This window comes from Magallana gigas, chromosome 1 (genome assembly GCF_963853765.1).
Source record: "Magallana gigas chromosome 1, xbMagGiga1.1, whole genome shotgun sequence".
Lineage (NCBI taxonomy): Eukaryota > Metazoa > Mollusca > Bivalvia > Ostreida > Ostreidae > Magallana > Magallana gigas.
The window spans coordinates 34,789,276-34,803,146 of NC_088853.1; the positions used below are offsets into that span (position 1 = coordinate 34,789,276).

At 33.8% G+C, this 13,871-nt stretch overlaps 1 long non-coding RNA gene across 3 annotated transcripts in view; it reads left to right on the top strand.

Annotated features, from left to right (window-relative positions):
* Nucleotides 1–13,871, top strand: part of LOC136270083 (uncharacterized) — a 41,021-nt gene that overhangs the window by 24,410 nt on the left and 2,740 nt on the right. The window contains exons 1-2 of one of the 3 annotated variants that reach the window (XR_010707756.1): nucleotides 12,097–12,160; nucleotides 12,715–12,810. This is a non-coding gene — a long non-coding RNA (uncharacterized lncRNA). Of the gene's footprint in view, nucleotides 1–12,096; nucleotides 12,161–12,213; nucleotides 12,625–12,714; nucleotides 12,811–13,871 lie in introns of those variants that run through there. The other 2 variants (XR_010707757.1, XR_010707755.1) reach the window with 2 other exon arrangements.

The window sequence follows — 13,871 nt, forward strand, 5'->3', positions numbered from 1 at the left end:
ATTTATTGTTTGAAAAAAAATATTTAAAATGAAAATTTGTACCGTAAATAAGATCGATGAAATCTAATATAATTCAGAACAATTGAACATTTTGCAAGAATACACGATCAGGACCTACTGCATTAAATACTAAAATTAATTTGCAACAATATCCTCCAAACCGGATGTTGCCTAATCCGGCCATTTTTTTCAGAACCACCCTCCGCCGGATTAGACAAGTTTTGTTGTGTATTCGCAAAATAATCGACATAAAAGGGTTTTGCGTTATTTCGCCGCGTGTTTAAACTGGCCCCTTACGTCGAAGCTAGTATGATTGTATTACGACTTTGACATCTGTTTTCTTTTATATAATCTATTATAACATATAAAATATACAGCATGACTATTTAAACAAAAATAAAGCAGTGTACATTTGTTCATTAATAGTTTTGATGTTTACGTTGTTTATAATCATTGCAAAACATGCAGGATGAATAAACTCAATCATTCGGAGGATGAAACCCAACGGTTTCCTTTTTTAAACATTCCAATGATGTATTTTGGGGGGTTTTTGTATGCCCCAAATTTATTTTTATTTACTTTGAATATTTCTAACGTTGAAAGGAGAGCACTTCCGTTTAAATACGTCTATAAATTTGTACAAAGACAAATCTGTCAAAATTCGTGGTCGTTTCACCCTCTTGTTGCAACCTCAAACCCCGCTGAAATGTTCACAATCGATGCGCTGATGAACGAAAGACTCGACTAGAAAAACTTGCTGCATGGGCCGTCTAACATTATTAATTTTAATGATGAATTCAGAAACTTTTACATTTCAAAAAGTGTCATTTTTTGTTAAGTTACAGGAACATTGTCATTCATGCACATAAAATTTGTACAAATTAAGTTATAAGTTATTCAACCAGTGTTTGAAATTTGAGACCGTTCTTGAAATATTTGGGAAAGAAATTTTAGGGGTCATCCTTTCATCTTCTTATCGGGCCCGTGTAACAAATTTGAGCCATTTCCGAATAAATGTGTGCACAAAATCGTTAATAAAAGAATGCAGGTAACGGGAGCTTTAACACGGGAGCAGGGAGTGCTTTAAAACTCATATTTACATGTATTAATTTACCTTGTAAAATTATCAGTCATAGGCATTAGATAACTGATATTGCCTGATTGGCGAATTTGATTTGCCTATTGACTCCATGACATCTACAATTTCGCTTAGTTAAACGTACACATTTTAAAAAAATTGTATATAACACTGGCGTCGGAAGCAAATTGAAAGGGGGTGGGGGGGGGGGGGGGGGGCTAGACTAATCCTCAGAAATATTGAGAAAAAAGTAATTCCCAAAATCATGGAAATCCTAATCCGTAGGGGGGGGGGGGTTGGACTGCATCTGAATCCAACTTCTGTCTTTCAATGTATATTTAGGAACAATAATCTTTCCTGCGAGAAAAAGTGTGGGGGGGGGGGGGGGGGGCTGAACCCTCTATCAGGCTATGTTTGTAATGGTTAGGTATAACTTTGCAAAAAAAGATGGGGGGGAGGCTAACCCCCCCCCCCCCCCACCCCCCCCCCCCCCCCCCCCCCCGGTTCCGACGCCTATGTATAAGCATGTACTCCAATCAGGTGTTGTACTTTACAGAACGTTTTTTACGCGATCGCCGAGCGCTTCTTTTTGGGGAAGAACAGTTCTAATCAGACAGCAAATACATAATACAGCATACAAACGTTTTTATTAATATAATTATATATAATTTATGAATAAACTATTTAAGTGTGCTTGAATATGCAAATTTTAAAGCCAATTCGATTTGTATTAGACAATTAATCTACTAAGTCTAGTGTTCGCTACTCGATCTTCAACTGTCCGAATACAGTCAAAACTTTTACAATGAATGTACATGTACATTACATTTTTAAAACTCACATATTCTTTCAGAATAAAAAAAAATTAATTTATAAATGAATAAAATCAGCAATGAGTTTGCTTTTTAATGAATCTGACTACCACTTAGAAGAGGTTATACCAATATTGTGACCCTTATTATTTTACGGCCTGAATGTAAATAAAACCTCAACTTGTTTAAAAATGGTTTGTTTTATCGTGCCCGTACCTACCGCAAGCATGTAACATTGGACTTCTTAAGCTGCCTTATCTCGAACGCTTTTTAAATATATTTCAACTTTTACTTACTACATCCTGCTTAACTCTCTCTCTCTCTCTCTCTCTCTCTCTCTCATAACTTATAAAAATTCTAATATTTTGTTAGCCAAATGAAGTATCACATTATCATAGATATGTGAATATCGCCTATATTTTGTTGAAATTGGTAGTGTAATGCATTTAATTCTCAGCAGCAAAATGTCACAAACGGACACAAGTGAATTTATTTACATTTCAAATCGTACAACTGTAAAACGTACAATTGTATTATATTCATTGATGGCAGCTTTTTTTCCCCTTTATTATACGAACTATGATTTAAATCAATGGTTTGATGCATCGTTAACCAATATAGTTGGAAATGAAAATAACAACGAATCAATGGGCATTGGAATGTGTGATAACGTATAAACACGAGAAGCATGTGTCCTACAGTGAATCGGCTGTCCACTAGCGCGGCATCTCCTCGGCCCGTGTTATGAAAATGTACACTTAACGTGGTGGGTTTGAACTGTTAACGTTTGCAGTTTGATAACTGAATTTTATTTTCCAACAATAAAACTGTTTCATGACATAGACAAGAACACAAAGAACGCCTTTTTTTCAATGACAGCCATACTATCTATTTTTGTTTTTAATTACGAGAGCAAAACAGAAATACTTCGTAGGTATTAATATAGCCTTTTTTTTTATTTACTCTTTAATATCGTTAAAATCTGAATTCATTGTGTTTGCAGCTACATAAATAAACCCGTGTGTGCATTACAACAATGCGTATATCTTGTGTATTGGATAACGGCAGACCGCTCGCTAGTCCAGCCGCGACCTATTTTCTCGGCCACGGGCCAGGATCGGATACGTATAATTGTTTACATACATGAAGCTCGGAATACAGCTAGCAAGATTTTAAATGCGACTCAAATACATTGCATAGAAGCAATTCTTATACACATAATATATTTCCCTAGAAAAGAATTAAACTGTTTAAACACTTTCCGAATGCAAGCTAGTACACTGTCTATGGTATTAGGTAAAGGTATAATCTTTTTTATTTACTATTAAAATCATTAAAATCGGAAGTTTTGTGTTTGCAGCTACATAAAAAAAACCATGTGTGCATTACAGCAAGACGCAAATCTTGTGTATTAGATAACGGCAGACCGCTCGCTAGTCCATTCGTGACCTATTTCCTCGGCTGCGGCAAGGGATCGGATACGTAATTGTTAACATACACAGTTCGGTATACAGCTAGATTTTAAATGCGACTCAAATGCATTGCATAGAAACAGTTCTTTTATCCATAATGTGTTTCACTAGAAAATAACTAAAATGTTTAAACACTTTCCGTGTGTAAACCGGTACCCTTTATGTCAGTTATACGCACAAATACCCCGTTTATTTGCCAAATAAAACACAAATACATGGTAACAAGTCTGGCTTTTTACACTCATATTACGCAATACCCGAACAAAATATTATTGTGACGACATTAATAAGATCATAATGAACAACTTTTGCCGCGACAGCCATATCGAAATCTTAACCGCTTTTGAGTTATAAAGTGAAAACTTTGAAGGGTTCTAGGTCTTTAATTTGAGGGGCCAGCCCCTTTTTCTAGGAGTCAAACAAAAGATCTTGTAAATATAAATTTTTGTTCTTCTACATGTCTTAACAAAATATTTGTGAGAAAAAAGATAATCTATGAAAACCAAGCAAAATCACAACGCTTTTTTCATCTCATTTTTCGAGCCCTACCGAGCTTTAGCGCCTTTTGTGCCTGAAATTTATTAATGCCTTATTACATATCTACAATCTTATGTCTATCATTCCTGAAATTTTGAACTTGATATCTTTTATAGTTTTTGATAACTCTCTTGGACAAGCCGACACTCTGAAAATCAAGAAAACGTCGATATTTCAAAAACGGAAATGACGTCATCAACCAAAAAAATTTCCGATCAAGTTTAAACTAATGTCAATAAGATCTGCAAATTTTATTAAAATCGATCAAACAGTTTTCGAGTAATCGCTGACACAAAATCGGTAAGAAAAAAAAAGGAGAAGAATGAGAAAAAAAACCCGAAGAAAAACAATAAGGTCTTCCGTTGGAAACGGAAGACCTTAATAATAGGGAAAAAGAAACCGAACGAAAACAATAAGGTCTTCCGTTGGAAACGGAAGACCTTAATAATAATAATAGGGAAAAAGAAACCGAACGAAAACAATAAGGTCTTCCGTTGGAAACGGAAGACCTTAATAATAGGGAAGAAGAAACAAAGCAATAACAATAAGGTCTTCCGTTGGAAACGGAAGACCTTAATAAAGAAAAAGAAACCGTAGAATAACAAGAGGGTCTTCCGTTGGAAACGGAAGACCCTAACTAGAGCAAAGCTCGTTGCAAAGCAACGAGTGGGTTTTCCGCTAATGTCGAAAGCAACGCTAGAAGTACGTCTAAGAAGCAGAGTTCTTTATCTAGTAACAAAGAAACCTAAGTACAAAAAGATTTTAAAAAATCGAATGATTCTTGGTACAACTTAACATGGTCCGAATGTTTTTAAGTACGACTTAACCAAAAACCCTTAACCATTTCAAGAACGACTTAACAAAAAAAACAACGTGTTTAAGTACTACTTAACAAATTTGATTTCATTTTAGGTACAAGTTTACTTTACCTTGAACTAACATCTTTTTTCTTAACCCAGAATGCAAAATTAAAATTTATGTAAAAAATCAATTTTGTTTAAAACATAATTCTGAGCAACTTTTCCTCTTCACTGCTTTTCAAAAGGTTGACCTTTCGTACTGTGTGCTCGTTGCGTCATTAATTGTCAGAAACTTATCGATGTTAAGTTTACTTTACTGTACTTCTGTGAATATTTTCTATGTAAAATTACTATGAACCAGACAACATTGAAATGGTGAACATTTCAAAGCGCCCCGCTTATGTTATTTCAGAGAATTCTGCTTTGACCTTGACCTATAACTTAAAATTTTTCCAGCTGGCATAGAACTTTTAATTCAATTTCATTCCCCCTAACATACATGCATTTTTGTTCAATCTGACCAAGATTAAGCATATTTGGAAAATAATCTACTATTTAAACATAATTTTAAAAAGATCTGCTATGACCTTCACATTGACAGACTTGGTTCAAGGTCACTGCACGCCATTCACCAATAAACTCTGTAAAGGTAAAATATTAGCCAAATAGGGGCTAAAAGGAGAGTATATCTATGCTCTTAAAATATGGATTTTTGTGTGATCTGATATGATCTTGACTCTTCATCTACAAATATCATTTGAGGTCATTGCATATATTTTGAACAAAGGCATCATGTGGGTAAAGTATGAGGCTGAATGGAGCAAAGGGAGAGAAGATATACTCCGGACAAGGATTTTTAAAAATATAATTCTGCTATGACCTTCACAGTTTCTTTTCACTGAAAATAGGTTCAAGGTCACTACACACCCTTTCACCCTTTACTCAAAAGCTCTGCTTATGTGAAGTCTGAGCCAAATAGGGGTTAGTAGAAATTATATATGCTCTCAAAAAAGGATTTTTGCATGATCCGATATGATCTTCACCCGTTACCTAGAAATTTCATGCAAGGTCACTGCACATCGTTTAACCATAGAGACACTCTGTGAGTATTAGCCAGATTGGACCAAAGGGAAAAAAGATATGCCCCAGACAAGGATTTTATATATATAATTCTGCTATGACCTTAACCTTATACCTAAAAACATGGTTCAAGGTCACTGCACATCCTTCAACCAAAGGAACCCTGTGGATGAGGTATGAGCCAGATTGGGCCAAGGGGAGAGAAGCTATGCTCCTGTCAAGCCATCTCGGATGGACAGACCGACAAATTGATCACTAGAAGGCGCCCGCATAAACATGCCTTTTTATCTAAAATAGTATCCATGCTATCTGCCCATGGTGAATAGTCATCAAAACCATTCATTAGCAGAATTTGATTTCCCTCCTTTTTAAGGTGGTAGGGACATCTGTCGATATTAATGTGGATTAAAGTACTATATAATTGAAAACTTTTCACCGGTTTAGAATTTTCAAATTTTACAATATTTAACCAAAAAATAGCTTTTAAAAATATTTGAAAAGGTAAAAATTGTAAAAACCCCAGCGGGATTCGAACTCATGACTTACAGGTTCCTAGTAAACCCTCTAACCCACTGTGCTAAGGAGTTAGGTGACCATTTTTGAGAAGAAACTACATGTACTTATATAATTACACTTTATTTTATTGTTTATTTCGATAAACAATACGTCACAACATGGAAGTGTCCCATATCACCTTAAACTCGGAACACCTCTGACCTAATAAGATCGCCGCATTAAATACAAAGTTTGATTTAACTCTAATTTGTTTATCATCAAGAAATTCTGCATCGCTGACAAATAAAGTTTTCTTCTGTATAATGAAATACCAATTAACTGACTATTCTGACAATAGCAAGTTTATTGTCCCATTCAACAGCTACTATTTCCCTTGGCTTTGCCTCATTAAATATTTGCTGTCTTGGGGGACAATAAACTTGCTATTGTCCTCATACCCAGTAAATACTAAATAGGCATATAATATCCCATCCACCTACATTTCATGTTATATAACCTCCCGTTTGTAACCTTCAATTTCACTGTAAAGTCAACATATCTGTCATAGCCGCAAGTTTCACAATTTATTTCTGCTTCTCATGTACTTAAAATTAGGGGCCTTAATATTGCCTACCGATTCCAACAAGAGACATCCCTCTAACTATTGGTAATCATTAAAATTCATTTCATGAATCTACGCAACAATGATAAACCTTCAAGTACAGTCACTCTCAATTTTACAAAAATATTGACGGTACTTTATCCGAAACTGTTCCTTGTATCTTTAACTTAGTACACTAACATTTTTATGAAAAGACGGTTTGTCTTAGAATAAGAAAGCTAATGCAATTCTGAGAAAAAGAATACCACATATTGCCAATTCCATTGAGGTTTAATAAAAATATGGCCATTTAAGTGAACCCCCCATTTCCAATTCCCATTAGTAAACACAGATTTACAGGGTTCTCCATCGTAAAACATCTTTACCTGACCTTTTAGAGGTCAACTTTTGTTCAACCACCTTTAAAAAGAAACCTTATTCAATACAACATATGCCTACATGATATAATCATGATAAAAGCTTCACATCACTTAGAAATACCCTTACATGTATACCCCCCCCCCCCCCCCAATCTTTTGATTTTCATAAAAAGTCATGGTTTGAAATGTTTTACCTAATTTTATGAAACATGTGGCAATTTCCTTGAGTCATTTCTCACACATATTTGAAAACAATCATCAATGATTCTAAAATGTGATCTTTATTTGTTTATTGTATGATTTGTACCATTTTAATTAACAAATAGACAGCTGTCCTGCTTGTGATTTCTTATATTGTTTTCATGAAAAAAGTAAGCTAACAATCATATTTAGTGAATATCTAATCTATTCTGATTTCTAGTCTTCTTCTAACCATGCTAAAACAGTAAGTTACAACCTACAAGTTAGACATCTGCCTTAAATTAGAATTAAATTCAAACACACCCAGGTAGCTGGAGACAGAGTTGATTTCAATGAAAAATGTTCAAATTTGACATGTTTTTCTACTTTTTTATGCATATATACCTTAGAAAGGTAGAAATAGGTTGTTTCTTGTTCATTTCAAAAGTAATTATCATAGCAGATGTTATTTCAAAGTCAAATGTACATTTACATATCCTACATGTAATCTTAATGCAGACAATTAAATAGAGGGGGGGGGGGTTTCAATTATGTAAACACATCTAAATATCTTTATGAAATAAAAAATAAAGGAAACATAATTGTATACTTTTATTGAAAAACAAATTTTCACAGCAATTATGAATTTCTTTAAACAGCCTTAATTTTGTTTTCATAATTTCTTATCAAACACAAACCACAACATGGCATGATGCTTTCTTCAAGTTCCATTATTGTTCATGCATTATCGGATTTAATTTGAATTACCAGTAAATAGTCAGTAGAACACAAGGAATAATGCACAAGGTAAAAGCCATGTGGTAACAAGAGTCTGTTTTGAGCTGAAATAAATAAAAAAAATAATTAGCTGTGTTTACATACATGTACTAGTAATAGCTGTGTTTACATTAACATATGCATAGTATTTCTGTAAAAAATACACTGACCATGCAGTGTAATAAGTATGACATATCCCAATACATGACATAACATTTAGGCAGTACAAGATCAAAAATTTGCATATCAAGTCATAATATAATATTAAAAAATTTTCATAGGTATAAACACTTATCAAATTGAGAAAGAGAGAGAGTTTGAGAGAGAGAGAGTTTATTACCATACTTGTAGTGCAACAGTCAATATTTCAATTCGTAAATTACAAACGAATATTACCCACCGAACAGCGTCAAAGTACATGTACTGGTATTAGCTTCTGGTATACCATTTTTTATCAATTCTACTGTGTATTTTTTGTTTGCAAATAAATTTAGCGAGGGTTTTTGTTTATTTTCTTATAAATTACATGTTTTAAAAACAATACTACGTGTAATAAGCATAAAACATGTATGAGTAAACTTAATGAAGAATTTTTAATAGATTATTTTTCAAAGAATGTGGTACATTACATGTATGTCAATCTTTATAAAACTAGCGTATATTTCGTGCGCCATCAATTGCAAGTTTTTTGTAAATATCATTTACTTGCATGATAGGTATATATGGTCTAACCAAAATTTTCTTCATAAAGCTACAGCTGTATGTACCACATATATGTTTTGTCACAAGTATACATTTTAAAAAAAAATACCCAAATTCCAACAGTTTAAATAAACTCAACTCATTCTCTGATAAGTTCATTGTGTTTTGTGCGTGCATATCTTATTTGTCTGCTGCAACAGCAGCCAATCAGCGGTAAGCTGAATCCACAAAAAGAAAGTTTGTGTTTTAGGAGCGGGTAAATTGTTTATGCGACACTGTCAAGAAAACCACACCAAATAATAACAAGAAACATAAATATTCACTTAAATGTATTCTGTTGTAAAGTAAAGGTTTTTAACACTTATTGCATCTTGCAAAACATGTGATGACCTTAATCATCTGTCATATATCTGATATACATGTATATGTAAAAGATGGGAGAAATAACGACGGAACAAAGTGGGATTCGAACCTGGCCCTCTGAATCTCTAGTCAAGTGCTCTACCAACTGAGCTACATGTATCTGGCACCGGTATTCAAACCAGTCTGACCGTCACATTCCTCCCCCTTAAATGATCTTCACCCTCGAAGATCATCCCTGGCAGGATCGAGTTAACCTGTTAGTTCCAGGGGTTGGTCACAACACCAATATTGTAACAGGATGGGAGAAATAATGAAGGGATTTGAACCTGCATGGGCCCCCTGAATCTCTAGTCAGGTGCTCTACCAACTGAGCTATCTGGCACTGGTATTCAAACCGGTCTGATCGTCACATATATAAAGAATTATTTTAAACAATGTTGTTCAATTAAAAATAACACTCGCAACCTTCAGTTTTTGTCTGTAATTAATCAATATTGGCGTGCGATCAGTTCTCGCCGAGTACCATTTCTCACCAGTGCATTGTTACGTCATTTTATCAACACATAAAATTATATACGAAAATATGATGTAACAGTGCACCAGCGAGAAATGGTCCTCGGCGAGAACTGCTCGCACGCCAGTACTGCCAGTAGTCAGATTAAAAAAAGAGAATAAAAAATTACATTTAAAACATTAACAAGGACAATTTAAGTACACATCATAACTGCTAAACAAGAAAAATTATGTGAACTGGTAGAATGGTAGGCATAGTTCTTACTTGTAACCTACATGTACAAGTACATGTACCGGGTACCCGTTGGTCTGCTATACCTCTTTATATAATGATACAATGATCGGCATCATAAAGATATTAAAGTCATGTTTTAACTCTGAAGTCTGAAGTATACAATTTTATTTACTTGAAGTTATGTCTACAGGGTATTCATGACTACATTTGGAGTCCTCTGCACAAGAATATATGATATGTTTCTAATTAGACCCTGCTTTGAATTTTGAGTTGAAAATTCACAATCTGTTATTTTTTTAAATAGATAAATTCAGTTACCCTTTCCAGTCCCCCATGAACCTCGAGCGAGTCTAAACACCCATGAAACATGTAAAAATTACACGTTAGTAAACAAACACCCACACCATAACAAAAACATCTAACAGTGTGCACGTACACATGTACTTACATGTACATCTATACTATATATTAAATTTTAACCAGTTAACAAGAAACTTTAAAAGGAGTAAAAGCCTCACCTTCTTCAGTAACATCCACATAAATCACACACTTTAATGTCCATCTTTTCTCCTTTATTACTCGTAGCTTATCAACGGCTGATCGTCGACAGAAGTGTGGCTGTCAGAATTTCCTCGTAAACGATTCACACGAGAAAAATATCCTCCTTAAACAAATATGTAGTATTGTTCCCTGTGCATGTTCATATGTTTCACAGCAAATTGAAAATGCATGTGTACACCGAAAGAATACACAACTTCTCTTCTGCATTACGGCTCTCTCTTTTCTACAATGCCGTTCGTTACTGTTTACATTCGACGCGCGCGCGCGGGGGTCACAAACAGGGGCGCCCCGACAAATAGTTGCACATAGAACGTTAAAATAATGTGTGTTCATTGAATTCATAAATGATATAGATGAAAAAAATGAAATTGAATCACACCAATTTATCTAAGACGCAACACAACGTAATGCAGTAAATGCCTGGGCCTTAATGTGGCATTTGTTCGCTTGTGTGTCTATGTAGACATATTAACTCGTTCATGTACGATTCTCACATATTTGTTTTATGAAATTTGAAAAAAAATATAGGACAGAACTTGTTTAATTTGATACCAAATGACATTATTTAATATATTAACAATAACTAAATTAATTTTTTTTCATAAAATGATAACGATTTTTGCTATCAGAAAAATACGTGTATGAGCTGCTGACCCCTAATTATAGGGACCAGCCCTTTTTTCTTAATTTTAAATGAAAGCTCTCGTTATTCTAAACAACTTTTGTTCTATATGTATTAACAAAATATTTTTAGTTTAAAGGTTATAATACAAAAAGCAACAAAATTTCAGCCCCGAAAAAATCTTAAACTTTGGCGACAAATAGCTCAAAAACTAACAAAGAAATTACCAAAATTTTCATGCCAGCAAAATTATAAAATGTTACCGACAATTTCGCCAAATTTCATGCATCTATCATCTGTAGTTCCCGAGATCAACTCTGGACAAAAGACCCCCCAATTTTCAATTAAAGGGCAATAACTCATAACCGGAAGTGAATTTTAAAAATTTGAAAAAAACGTCTAGAGATATTAATATCATCTACATACCCTGAAAGTTTCATAGCAATCGAACAAAAAATGTTCGAGAAATCTCGTGCACAAAATTTGCGGGAAAAAAAAAAATAATAAGAAGAAACAGTAGAATAACAGAAGGGTTTTCCGTTGAAAAACGGAAAACCCTAATAAAGAAAAAGAAACCGTAGAATAACAAGAGGGTCTTCCGTTGGAAACGGAAGACCCTAAAAAAACTGGACAGAGTTGGAAAGAAAAATAGGTGTATTTGAGGGAAAATATTTTATTTTATTTGGAAAATTAAAGGGTGCTGGGGAGGGAAGATTGACAAGATGTTGCATGTAGGGAAGTTGCCCAGGCGGTGAACGGGTATCTTTTTCTCCAAGTTCAATTGTTGTTTTGTTTCAGGGAATTCCCAAGGTGTCATATGGCTTCAACTGATAAATATATGTAGTGTATTGGGAGAGGGGTTAACTTCCGTTTATTTTTTATCGGGCTCTGCGTCCTTTTCGCGGGATTCCGTCTCTTTTTCCCGGGATCTTGCGAGAGAAGCCACGAGAAGGTCTGCTGGTGATTGTGTTGGCCTTTTGTAGTCGTTTTATAATAATATACCTTGTTTTATACATAAGTGATTGTTTACTTATTTATTGACCGCGGAAATAACTTCTTATAGAACAATTAGGCGACTGAATGCTACGATGCGAGTTTGGAGTGAGATGTTTACTTCAAAGATGCAAATCCAGTCATCATAAAAATAGCGATAAGTTTTTTTTCTTCACTGTATATATATGAAATCTTCAAGATTGACTTAATTTGCGCTTGGTAGTAAATAATACTGCCCTAAATCTAATCATGCTAATTTGGCATTGAGTAAGCAGTAGTCACATTATCATCTTCAAAGCTGTGCAACTAATTTTTGTCATACATTAATGTTATAGTCTTTAAATAATATATTTGATTACTGTAAAAACATTTCAAATTACAGTTAGTGTGTGTGAGAGAGAAAGAGGAGAGAGAGAAAGATAGGTATCAATAAGATAATTCTTATTCTTAATCAAAATCCATAGCATAATGTTAAGAATGAGCAATACTCAGATTATTTATATAACATTTTAGGAGCAGTGGTTCGGAGTGCTGAGAACAGGTGGAGAGGCTGCCAAACAATACAGCAACTTAAAGCAGAGAGGAATGTACAACAAACCACTTATTCTTGTATGTATATATTGTATTTGTATATATACACTGTACAATTATGGGTCAAGAGGTCAAAGTAGCGCCCTTCAAGCTTTATGGGATTTGATTATGTGACCAACCTGTATTTATAATATCCCGTCATGCATCCAAAATGATACCTTATTTCTTAAATTTTTTTTTTAAGAACAAACTAAAAAAAAAAGATATATTTTGTAAGATTCTTGGATATATACTGGTATACATGTACTAGTAGTATAAATTATGTTCAAGGATGAACAGTACATTTATACAGCAGTTAACATGATTGAACCCAGACAGTTCTCAGACTTTTATGATTTCATACTGGTAAAGAAAATATTAATTGCATTGTTGAAACATGCATTTCTGATGTGTAATGAATTTATATCTCCGTCACATTGTTTTTTTTCTTTCAAGATGCTTGGTCAAAAATTTCAGGCAAACAAATTACTTAAAAGTTATAGACTAGCTTTCACATGTTTACACCAGTAGAATCAGTATCATTTTTAAAGATAGAAATATGTGAAGTTACTGTAAATAAAACCAGAATTAAATTATTTCCATATAACTTAGCTTTCTACAAATAAAATCAGAAAATAAGGCCCATTATTTAGTAACATCAAGCAAATTAATACATTTCGCACATGCATCTGATTGTGACGTAGGCAAGTAATACGGTATAGATGTATATGAATTTATTTAGACAATCAAATGAGGTGCTACAATTAACAAATGAAAATTAACATGAGGCGAAATAACGCGGTTCCTTTTAATGTTGTTTTTTTTTGTTAGCAAATTTTGTACATATTTTTCTTCATTGAAATATGGCAAAATTGACTGGAAAAACTACTGCAATGTCTATTATTGTACATATACTAAGCATAGCCATCGTTTAAAAGCGTGCATAAAATTTGATATAAAATCGGACCAAACAGCTTTAACATTGCTGATTATTACTTATATTTACGTTAAAAAAAGACAAACCTTTTAGAACTGATATAACTTGAGATTTTATGTTTACAATAATCCAAGCGACAAGCGGTTAGTGCATGCTATGAACA